The sequence below is a fragment of the Nasonia vitripennis genome, chromosome 5 (assembly GCF_009193385.2).
Source record: "Nasonia vitripennis strain AsymCx chromosome 5, Nvit_psr_1.1, whole genome shotgun sequence".
Taxonomy (NCBI): Eukaryota; Metazoa; Arthropoda; class Insecta; order Hymenoptera; family Pteromalidae; genus Nasonia; species Nasonia vitripennis.
The window spans coordinates 25,570,828-25,582,421 of NC_045761.1; the positions used below are offsets into that span (position 1 = coordinate 25,570,828).

At 46.8% G+C, this 11,594-nt stretch overlaps 1 protein-coding gene across 7 annotated transcripts in view; it reads left to right on the forward strand.

Annotated features, from left to right (window-relative positions):
* Positions 1 to 1,283: 1,283 nt before the first annotated feature.
* The window catches only part of LOC100122289 (probable beta-hexosaminidase fdl), a 33,794-nt gene continuing 23,483 nt past the window's right edge, over positions 1,284 to 11,594 (forward strand). The window contains exon 1 of one of the 7 annotated variants that reach the window (XM_031931193.2): positions 1,284 to 1,685. The gene's annotated coding sequence lies outside the window, so the exon portion shown is untranslated. The remainder of the gene's footprint in view (positions 1,686 to 11,594) is intronic. The other 6 variants (XM_031931194.2, XM_031931196.2, XM_031931195.2 and 3 more) reach the window with 6 other exon arrangements.

An 11,594-nucleotide genomic window follows, 5' to 3' on the forward strand; every position in this document is an offset into this window, starting at 1 on the left:
GTGGCCAGAACTATAAACTCCTGAGCTCTGCAAAAAAACGCGCCGATCGGGCCGATGTTTAACTTTCATAGTTTTATGAGTTTAGTAATACAAATAATCTTACTTAAAAATGACATTTAGTGAGCGAGTGCAAGAGGAATATCCAGATTTTGTTTTAAAAAAAATTATATATATATATATATATATATGTGTGTGTGTGTGTATATCTACCTAAGGTACGGAAGGTCGCATCCGTCACCGAGGTGGCGTTAGTCAGTGGTCGCTTTTATACATGGATAACTTTTGTTGGCTCCGTGTGTGGTTGATGCCATAACTCGTATTTAAATTTACGCACAACAGAACCGTGTACCGCTTTTATAAGAAGTCGTGATAATAAAAACGAAGTGTAACGTATTTAAAATTCGCGGATTTAAACCTACCAATCGCGTTGACTTATCAACCAATCAGCATCGCGTATTCATCAAATCCTTCACAACAAAGGCCATCGCTTCTTTCAAGAGCTAGGATATTACCTTTGCCAAATATCATGGAAAACCTGACTCGATCGCAACCATACGATATGCTATAATCGAGTCACAACACCGACGCGAGGAAGAAGGGGATACTTATGTGTATACCTATATATACCCACATACACACGCAGAACATCGCAGTGGATGTGTCTACATTGGCGCTCTGCGCGCACCGAACGCCTCTGTAAAGTACTAGAACCAAGTGGACAACCTCTAAATGCTTTTGAAAATTAAAATTTTTTGAAAATAGTATATTGAATATTTATGATGAAAATAGATGAAAATATGAAATTCAAGTTTAAATTACAAAAAAATTGTCGAAAAGCTCCATATGCTTGTCGAATATTTTCTCTCAAATGAGGTTTAGTCCACCACCTTCGGAAAACTGTTGCTTTTCTTCGTCTAATTATTAAAGACATACAATAAAGTAGATACCAGCCTACTTCAAAATAAAAAAGAAGATCTGGTCGCATTGCTTACACTTTTTGATCAAAAGACTGTATTTTTTTATTTAACTCATAAAGCTCAACTATTTACTTATAACCCAGCAAAAAATTTAACAAGAGGTTATATTTTCCAAACTGCAATAGCGAAAATAGCAGACGATAAGTATGATGCAGTAGTGTTTAGGAGTTATAGTAGCGTAAGAATTAAGAGGTTGGCTGCTTGGTCCTAGTACTTTACAGTGACACTCGGTGCGCGCAGAGCGCCAATGTAGACACAGCCAGTAGCGCATCGATATAAACACTGTAGAGTGCGCGCACGGTACATACACACGGACAAGTCGTGTCTAGCCGCTGTCAAAGCAGCGGCTCGGAGTCGGAGTCTGCAGTCTCCTCTCCGCCGTCGTGACTCCCGGTGCGTCGAGACGCGCGCGCGCGTATATGTGTGCCTCGATCCAAGTATACACCTATTAACCAGTTGTGCGCGTCTGTTTGTTTCGGTGTACCTATACGCGTAAACAGCGCGAGTCTTCGGGCGACTCGTATCGTATAGCATCGCGCGAGTACAGCCATAGTGAGGGAGAGAGAGAGAGAAAAGAAGGAGGTGTACTTGTGGAGGTTCAACGGAGAGATCGTCAAGGCCGGGAGTATCCGGGTCGGCGGACGGAGCAGAAAGCAGAGAGCCAGTTCCAGCTATCCACAGGACGCCTGAACGTCGCGCTGCTGTAAGGTTAGGTTCGCCGCTTTCTACTGCTGCTCCGTTTATACACACACTCGCGCGCTATAACTTTCTCACTTGCTTCTTTCTTTTGGCATCGGACTTATTTTTCCACGTTCTCTTCTCTCGCTCTCGGTTTATCTATAGTGTGTATACACGTGCTGATTTTCAGGACAGTTTCGAGACTGAAAGTTGATTACAAACAAGCTGCTAGGCGCTTCAGGTAATTGCTCCAACTTATACTCGAGAGAGAGAGAGAGAGGTGTGCTGGCGATAATTAGATTTTCGGGATACGAACGAGTTGTTCACGAGCTTGTCACTCGGTTCGAGTGAACACTTTCTCGTCAGCTGTTTTTTTTTTCACGTCCTCTTTCGGCATTGACGAACAGCTGACGACGCTAAACCATTACGACAATCGATGTCGTTGACCCGCTGGATTACTTCTCGCCGTAATGGGGAACTGCACCCAGCACACCTATTTTAGTTCGATATAAAACTCTCTCCAAGAATCAATCAAATTAACGAGCTTATCCAGGCTAATCTAGCTCCGCGATAATTTTCCCGCTCAAATTCGCCGACGCGAATCGAGTTATAAATATTGAATATTACCAGCCACGCGCGCGGCATGCATGCTAATGCCAAAAATTATATTTGCAAATATCGCCGCGTCCCGCATAAGCTGCGAAAAATGGAACGTAAATAAAAACCGCGCGTAATTAGCGCGGGAAAAAAAGGAAAATCAAAAATTCGCGCCATGCATTCGCATAACAATGCGTGCGGTCTGAAAGCCCGTCAGCGGCACCTGTTTCCGCCGTCGTCGTCGCTTTTCCTGCGGCAGCTATCGATAAAAACGCGGCTCTGTTGCTGAGGAGATAGCGAATAGCGCGAAAAAGGCCGACCCCCGTTGAATTTCCCCGCGAGCGCGCTTGCGACGAATCAATAAAGAATTCGTGGGCAGCTGCCAAATCTCCGCGGTGAGGTTCTCGACTTTTGGCACTTGATGCGACGCATAAGCGCGCCGCAGTGAGTTATAAGTGCCTATACATTCTCTTTTTTATTACGAGTGCCCACGCGATAGTTTACGCTTTGTTTACACGTCGAAGAAGAAACCTACATTCCCGAAGAAAAACAAAAGCAGCCGCCGCATGCACATCCCTCTTCTAGAAGAAGAAAATCACTCTGATATTCAAAAGATACCCCCCGACAATCCAGCCAAGTCTCTCTTTCTTTCCCTCTCTCGGGCAACGCGTTTGCTTATTCTCCTCGCGTCCCGGCGTCAGGTGTAATGAGTTTCCCTTTTTTCGCGGGGAAGAGCCAGAATAAAAGAGAAGAACTTTTTGCTCGTCCGAGACTCGTCGCTCCGCCGCGAGTGTTTGCCTGCTCGCGGACGTGTGTGTATAGATGTACCCGCGCGCGCGTGTGTGTGTGTGTGTGTGCGTGTGTGTACTTTCTAGAGTCGGCCGCGCGGAACGAGTTTTTTTCACCGGCGAATATTACGGATACACTTTTCCTTTTTTCGACTATATCGAGTGTATAGCGATGACACCGCGGGATTTCGAAAGAGCATGCATGTTTTATCGGGAGATTCGCGCGCGTCGGATCGAGATGTTTTTGCGGCTGATAAGTTTTATCGACGCCGGCGTACATAAATCGGGCGACTTTTCGCATTGTAACCGAGTTTTTGTCACAGATTTATTCTTGGTGTAATTTTATCTCCCGAGCAAACCTCGTCTTTTAATCAACCGCCCTAATATTAGCCTGTTAAATTTTTCCACGTGGATAAACACACGTGACGTTGAAATTGACGTAACGACGTTCAATATTGACTCTCTCCTCGGCACCTGTGATTAAACGCTCGGCTCTTGTAATTTTGCAACGATTATATCGAAGAATAAGTAAAAAGTTCAAACATAACGATCTCTATTTACATCGTTGCGCGAAGCCAACGCGATAGTCGAAATTTCCGACACGCGGATCCCGAGCCAACTCTGTATCTCGAATTCCTCTCGCGCGACTCTGCGTAACAAACTCCTCCGCGAAAAAAAAAACTCTCCTCCGCTGGAATATTCCTCACGAGTGTATCTGGGATGGAGAATTTAGTCTAGCGTGAGCGGAAACCGCTGATCTCGTTATGGGTCGTTTCGTTCTCTCTCTCTCTCGTTGCGACTTGGATTTTGGCCAGCGTGTATAACGTTGTAAATTGCTAAAAGCGTATACTTTTTGCGTTAGAGAAGAAACTTGCACGTCGGCTCTAATGAAGCATCGAAATACGCTGCCGTAAAACTATTATCGTGTACAATATAACACAACAACACACGGGAGTCCGGAAAAAGAACGACCGAACGTATTAATACCTTCCGCCACTCTCGCGTCGTCGGAGAGTCTCTGTCGCCTCGTGCGGGAGAGAAAAACAAGTCTCGCTTGGTGTATACACACGAAATTCCGTCTCGGAGTTTGTTTGGGCGTCGTCGGCGGGGCTTAAGTAATTCACAAAGTCGCGCGGCGAGGATTAAGCTCGCTTGGGGGGCTTCCTCAAGGAGGAAGCGCAAAAAAGAAAACCGGTGCGAGCAAGGCTTCATGTAGGGTAAACACGAGGAAACCACCGCTGATGCAAAGTGTGCGTGTACTATGTAGCGCGATCTTCGGTGTATCGAAACGAAGAAAATAATCAGCGCAGCTCTGATTAGCCCGAAGCGGAGGCTTCTTAATCCAAACGTCGCAGTCAGCCGATTCGGCAGAGCTAACTCTGTGTAAATGTATATAGCTATATAAGTAGCCCACGAGTTTGAAATTTTAGCGCGAAGAGGCAAAACTGCTGCATCAGCTCGGACGATCGGCACATTTCGACGAAGTCGTAGTTTTTTCTTCCTCGCGGCCTTAATTAATCAAGAGGATTTAGGATAGGAACGTGTATCGGGAACGGCTATTTTTAAAAAAGGTCTGCAGCGACAACGACGTGTATAGTGTATGCTCGAAAGACGACGAAGCGCCGGGCAGCAGACTGTGTAATAATGGGATGAATCGATGCAGAAAGTCGAGTTTACCGAATAACCTGCTCGTCCGCTGCGAGTTTTTTTTCTTCTTGTGAACACGCCAGGTTCGTTCGATTCGCTCGATTGAAAATAAACTTGCTGTATTATTTTGTAGGTGTAACAATAATATTCGTTCCTCGAATTAGATGCACAGCGCATCCGCCGTGTCCCAAAATAAAAGTCTCTGAAAATGCAGCTGTATAGGTATATAACACGAGTCTTACATTACATGAACTTTTGAAGCCGCTTTATCGCGTGCGACTCGAAATTGAATACTACCCGCGGGAGTCCTCGGCTGCGGCGCTTTGTAATCTTGGCTAATCGGCGCGCGATGATACCCATACATATACCTATCCTCGAGGGACACGGGTGCATGTACCGGCGATTTTCGCTTGATGCGTTTGTTACGTGTACAACAGCGGATTGGTATATAGTGTAGCCTCGTTACGTGATTATCTCCTCGTTCTTCTCTCCGAAGGTGGTGATTTTTTGCGTTTACGACTTTTATCATTGTCCGCTGATTAGACGCGGGGCTTTGATTGCGGGACCGGAAGAGCTCGTAGGATCTCTGGATTCGCGGAAGACGTGCCAAGGAAAAAAGTTAACACGATTTTCGTCCGTGTATATAAATACCTGATTATTGGTTTTCTTCGCGAGAGCTGCTTAGCATTTTCCCCAACTGTTGCGTATTTGGCAGAACTCGATTTTGAATAATTCATGCACCGGGAATAGCTATCTTCTGATAACGCCGAAGAGAACGTTTCCCAAAACTTGCTCATACTTTGCGCCATATCCGAGTATATACGATTCAGATAACAAAAGCGCTGTATTACGGGTTGCTTATACCGCGCGAGTGAAAAACATCTCCCGACTCCATCATCGACGTTCTCCGGTCACGAAGAGCCGCGAGATTTACCGGCCGTTAAAGTCCGAGCTCTATTTTTTAATCCTCGCGCGCGCGCTTTTATTTTCCCCAGACCGACGAATCGCTCTTGCTTTCGCGGAATTCTTATATAGACTCGTGGGAAAGGGATATTCGAAGATTCGTCTTTTATGACGCGTGGTAATCGAGATGCCCACTTCTTCGACTGGAAGCTTATATGAATATTGTTGATTTTTCCATGTGTATACGCCGGTGCGCAGAGAAAAATGTCTAAAGAGAACCGTATCTCTTCCCGATCTCTCGGCTCATCAAAACGCGAATAAAATCTGAAATGAAATTCCCTACCGTAAAAGGCGTCGGGAGCAAGAACGTTGAGTAAAATCCACAAATTATCCGACGAGTCAGTCCGAAGAAACGTCATTTTGCTGCAGCTCTGCGCTGCACAAGCCGTGTATTATATTCCGGTAGCGCCGGGGGCTCCTTCGGAATTCTAACCCAAACCAGAATGTAAACCCGCGGAGTTCTCTCTCTCTCTCTCTCTCTCTCTCTCTCTCTCTCTCTCTCTCTCTCTCTCTCTCTCTCTCTCCGTCGTTTGTTTTATTCGCCGAGCTGAAGTGCTGTAAAGCAAGACACGAGCGGATGAGAAGAAGCTGTGCTGCGCGCGTTTTTGCGTTGTACACAGCGCCGGTCGAACTATTACGCGCGTCGTTTAATCTCCGGGATGTGTAGAGTTGCGCGGATTTGATTAAGCGGCGCGCGCGGAATTGAGCCGTTAAATTTTCCGCCGCTATATAGTGAGTAATAAATAAAAAAAAAACAGAATCGGGAGAGCGTTTTTACGGCAGCTTGTGCAACACTGTTATTTAATCGCAAGTTATATTACGGCTTATCTCCCCGAGAGAGAAACGTGAGTCTGGGCAGTAATCGTTCGAAACTTGGCGGATGTCGTAATTTCGGCCGGCCTGACAGCCGTGATTTTTCGATACGGGAATTGACGCGCGAGGGTCGGTAATTGTTATCATCGACGCGATTATGCGAGACCCTGACATTACGTCGGTATACTCGCGGCTTCCGGACTTAGGTATTAATAGTCCGAGGTCCGACCTGAAATAAATCTATAATACGAACAATTAATAACGAGCCCTCTCTATCTCGTACAAAAGGACGACCCGAGCATACCTACACACTCCATATAATACAATACAACTATATACCGTCATCGCGTGCGCCGGAAGTCAGACTAGCCGCGCGCGCAGCTCGACTGTCATCGGGGCGGGTCACGCACGAGTGACAGAGCGCAAATTATTGCGCGCGCGAAGGTTCGAGGAACTCCTCCTTCTACCGTCACCTCACTTCGACTCCGGAAGTCCCGTTTTTCGTTACGTTTATTAAATTAACCTTTTGTCCGCGGGCACGCCTCGTTGATCTTCTTCCCCAACCTTTGCGCTCGGCGAATAGCTGAGTCGAACCAAATGAGATTTCGTTCGCTCCGTAGTATAGCGTATCGCTTGAATTCGAAGGACCGTTAGAAAGCGAAGATCGATCGATCGGCTCACCACTGCGGCAATAAACAAGTCGTCGTCGTATGCAAAGGCACAGCGAGTATAATAGTCCTTATAAACCGCGCAAACAGCAGTCCATCAAGCCGTGTTCGGAGTCTAAAAACTTCTCCGGCTGCCGAGCCGGGACGATACAAAACAAACTACTCTTTTTCTCTCTCTCTCTCTCTCTCTCTCTCTCTCTCTCTCTCTCTCTCTCTCTCTCTGAACAGCGTCGGGGCTTCCGCGCACTGTTGTAAAGCTCTTTCTCTCTGGGAGTCCGCGAAACGGCATTAAAATTTATCGACCCTCTCCTGCACTCTGCAGCCGCAGCGCAGGGCGTGTATGACACCCGAGTCGAAGGCTTTTTCACGGATTGAAAAGCCGGCGGTCTGCTGTCTCTCTTTTCTGTTGGAAATCGAATTCGTTCTCGCGGTTCTTCCTTTTGTGGGAGAGGTCAGTTTTTTTCGGTCGAGATCGATTTATTGCCTCGATGTGTATTGGAAGGAAATATTTAATTATTCCCGATTTTCGGACGATCGGAATTCGTGAGACCGACGAGCTTTTATTTTTTGTTATAATTATCGGTTAGTGGCCATATCGGGACGGCGTCGGATTGAATAAGCTTTTCGCGGAGTTTTTTCTCTCGCAGGTTGAGTATTACGAGGAATATCTATAGAGATAAAAGAGGATCCTCCGGGAAGAGGAAATGGCTGGAAGAGCTCTAAAGATCATGTTCGCTCGGTCTGCAGAAAGCTTCGGACAGATATCGACACCCGGCGATTAATGGCTACGAAGTGTATGTACGGAAAACTTATGTTCTTTTCGAAAGCCAGATAGCCTCGTTATTTTCAATTCTTATTGCTGATAGTAGACGTCAGTTTATAATTACGAAAATATTATGAAAAAAATTTTAAAACGTTCTCGCTTGTAAAATACGAATTATGCACCCGACAGATAAGACGAGGCATTGCAGTAACGAAGGCAATTATTAAGCTGCGATAAAAATCCCCATCACTCCAGTACATAACATTTATGAATCATAAACCACACTCGATAATTTACATACAGAAACAAAACGCTTTCAAAGGATCAACCGCTCGTACAGACACGTGTCTCTAATCATCTTTTCAAATCTCCACCGCACACCTGTTCGCGCATACACCACCTGTATTCAGTTCCGTGTGTTGCAGCAGATCACCACTAAAGATAGTCTCAGCCTCGAGAGCCAACGAGAGACGGCTCCATCGCCGCCGCGAGAGAACCCGATACTCGACGCCGTATACGACGAGAGAAGAGAGAAAAATAAAACGAATCAGCAAAGAGATAGTCGCATCCTTAACGCTATGATACACTGTACGCAAAAGCGACGTCGTCCCTCTTCGCTAAATGCAGGCCGACGCGACGAGCCCGATAAGAGCCGTTATCGCTCCTAGCACATCCTCGCCTACGCTACTTCCATTTTTTTTCCTCCTCTTTCTCCTCTGCACCATCATCGCGACCGCTGCTTTTCGCAGCAGCTACACATTACCTATACGACAAATCGCGCCCGCGACAACATCGCATTCGTGGTAATGCCGAAAAGCACGCCTTGTCGCGTGTGATATCGTTACACATAATGTAGGAAAGAATGTGGGACGTCGATTAGGCCGATAACTGCTGTTTATAAATGGAATTGACTTTTTAATGATTTCCACATACACCACCAGGGCTTTTAGTGGATGGGCTGCCTTCGAACGAGCGGCTGTTATGACACCAGTGAGGGCTCGTTATATTACGCTTAATATTTTACAGAACAACACAGAAACAGCCACGTGTATAGAGAGTCTGAAAATTCTCCCACCCACTCATCGTGCAAATTCAATTATAAGAATCTCACACCGCCGACCAAGCGAGCTAGTGTTTAACACGAGTCTCGCGAACGCGCGTCTAATCTATATATACACAAGCGGAAGCTCGGATACCGTTATCACCGCGCAGCTCGTTACGAGTCATCATTTTTCCCTCGAAAAACGCGCGCGCGCACATCAATCAGCATTAAACGCACACCTTGATTCCTCAATATCACTTAGCGGGCTCTCGCGCCGCCGCTCGCGCGACGATGATCGTCCTCCGGTCGTTAAGAGCCATATTTCGCGCGATAAAAAACGAAGCGCAATAACACTCTGTACACCTTGCGGTGCATCTCATCGGGAGCAGTAGCTCATTGCCGTACGCCTGGCGTCGGCTTTTATTATCCGAGCGCGAGTAAGAGGCTAACGGTGCATGCATAATCGCGGAAAAGCGGAGAGAAGTCGCTCGAGCTATACTAGCTTGTTACGATGCCGTGTTTGAAATTATTTTTCCAACGAATTTCGCGAATAAGAAAAAACTCGGCTGGTTGCACGAAGAGAAAGAACGTGCTTTCGGCGCGCGAGGTGTTCTTCCAGCGAGAGAGAGGGCACTTATCGCTCGCTCCTCGACAATGGCTTCACGTATGCGCACGCACGTAGATCGCGCGCTCGTAAGGAGGATAATTTTGAGAAATAATTCGCTTAATTGTCCGCTTGCGCGCTTCTTTCCTCTCGACGTAATGCCGCTCTAGACACGATGCGCGACAGCTGATAACCGCGCGCGCTTTCCTGCCCCGCTACTTACTAAGCGCCTTTGCGTAAGCTCGTTGCGCTTGCTGTCGTGAATTTTTTTTACGGACCGATAGATTTTTTTCTGACGTGCAAACTGTCTCGGCGAACCAGCGTCACGAGATACCGACGACGTTTTTTTTCGAACCATCCTTTACTTCATACGGTCGCTTCATTGTAATCTTGACCCCCCGCGCGTGTAACGGGTAAAATATCGTTCTGGAAGTGGGCCAGGGAAATTTTTCTCCATCCACCGATTTACGCTCGTGCGGGAGAAGTTTGAAGTACGATGTCTTCGCGACGCGACGCGCGAAGAACCGTTGCGCGACGTGATTGTCTATAGTATATAAAATTGGCTCTGGCGTCGAGCGTTTTCGCGATGCTCGGAAAATCCTTCATAACTTTGAAAGAAGGGCAAGACGCGCATTCGAGAATATATGACTCGTCCCAAGAGACAATAACGAAGAAACCACACCGACAAATAATCTCTCGCGCGTTTCCTCTCCGCGCGCCGGATATATGCACGGGATGTACGTGAGGATTAAAGAACGTCGCCGATTACGATGCTTCCTCGTTTTTAGCTCCCTCCGCTGACTCGTACTCGATGCAATTCGTCGTCCCCAGTCGGAGCGATCAAGTAGTGATCTTGGCGGAACGCAATTTTCGCTGCGCAGCGCAACTTGCATTCCTTGTGTACGCGTGACTCGGCGTCTCGCTGTGATCTCGTCGATTGAGAGGAGGAGCTTTTGTTATTCGTTTCATATCGAATGGAAAATAAGAAATAAATTTATGATTGATGAAGAAAGCGATGCGCGTGACGCGTGTACGAAAGAATGATGTCAGGAGTTTAATTGGAGGTCGTAGCGTGTAATCTTTCCGCTTAATAAAACACGATTGATCTTCTGCCTCACTCTCCTGTCCGCTGTGTGTGCATGCAAACCTGCGCCTCCGCTTATTTATAAATTTACATGGAAAAATCAATACATCTGGCGCGAGCTCAGCCTTATGCGCGGCTCGCGTGAATTATACTCCTGTTATTCCAGCCAGTTTCATAACGAGATGCTCCAAATTCGAAGACTCGCGCAAAGGAACCGCGTTATATTTGCCTCTTTCTAAACGTCAATTATCCGAATTTCGGAGTTCTCGTCCCGTGACACTTGACACACAGGACAGTCCTACACTTACTGCAATTCGAGACTCGACTCGCGCGGCGCCGTGAATTCCGTCCAATTATGCTCACCGTAACGAGATTAGCGCAAGAAAGTGGAACAATTAAGACCTGTTTATCGCATCTCTGCACTACGGGAAAACTCTTTTGCTCATATATAATTATCAACGTATAGGGTCACACATACGTATGCTTTGCCCGGAATCCCAGCCATATCGATAAGCCATCAAACCAAAAGGCAAACGGACGAGCGTCGACGAAAGAGCCGTCAGCCGGCGACGACATCCGAAGAGCGAGTCTCCGTCAAATGAGATTCAAGCAGACGTTGCAGGAGGCGCCCGACAGCCGCGACACCAGTCATTGCGCGCGCCAGTCGCGCAATTACCGAGCGCTTGGCGGAATTTCCGCGAAAGGAGTGAAAGGACTCCCCGGCTGCGTTTCCCATTGTCAGGAGGAGGCATATAATGGAAAATTGACTAGTAGACTCGTTTGGCTTATCTTTGTCTTTGTCTCGTTTCGTTTGGGCTTCTGCTCTTTTTTCCGGTTAGCAGGAAAAAGAGAAGAATTTTTCGGGCTTTGTCGATACACACGGGCTTTCACGGATAGTATCTGTTTGAAAAAGAGAGATAATACACCGAGAACAACGCCGATGTGTATTTACTTGGGAGATAACGAGTTT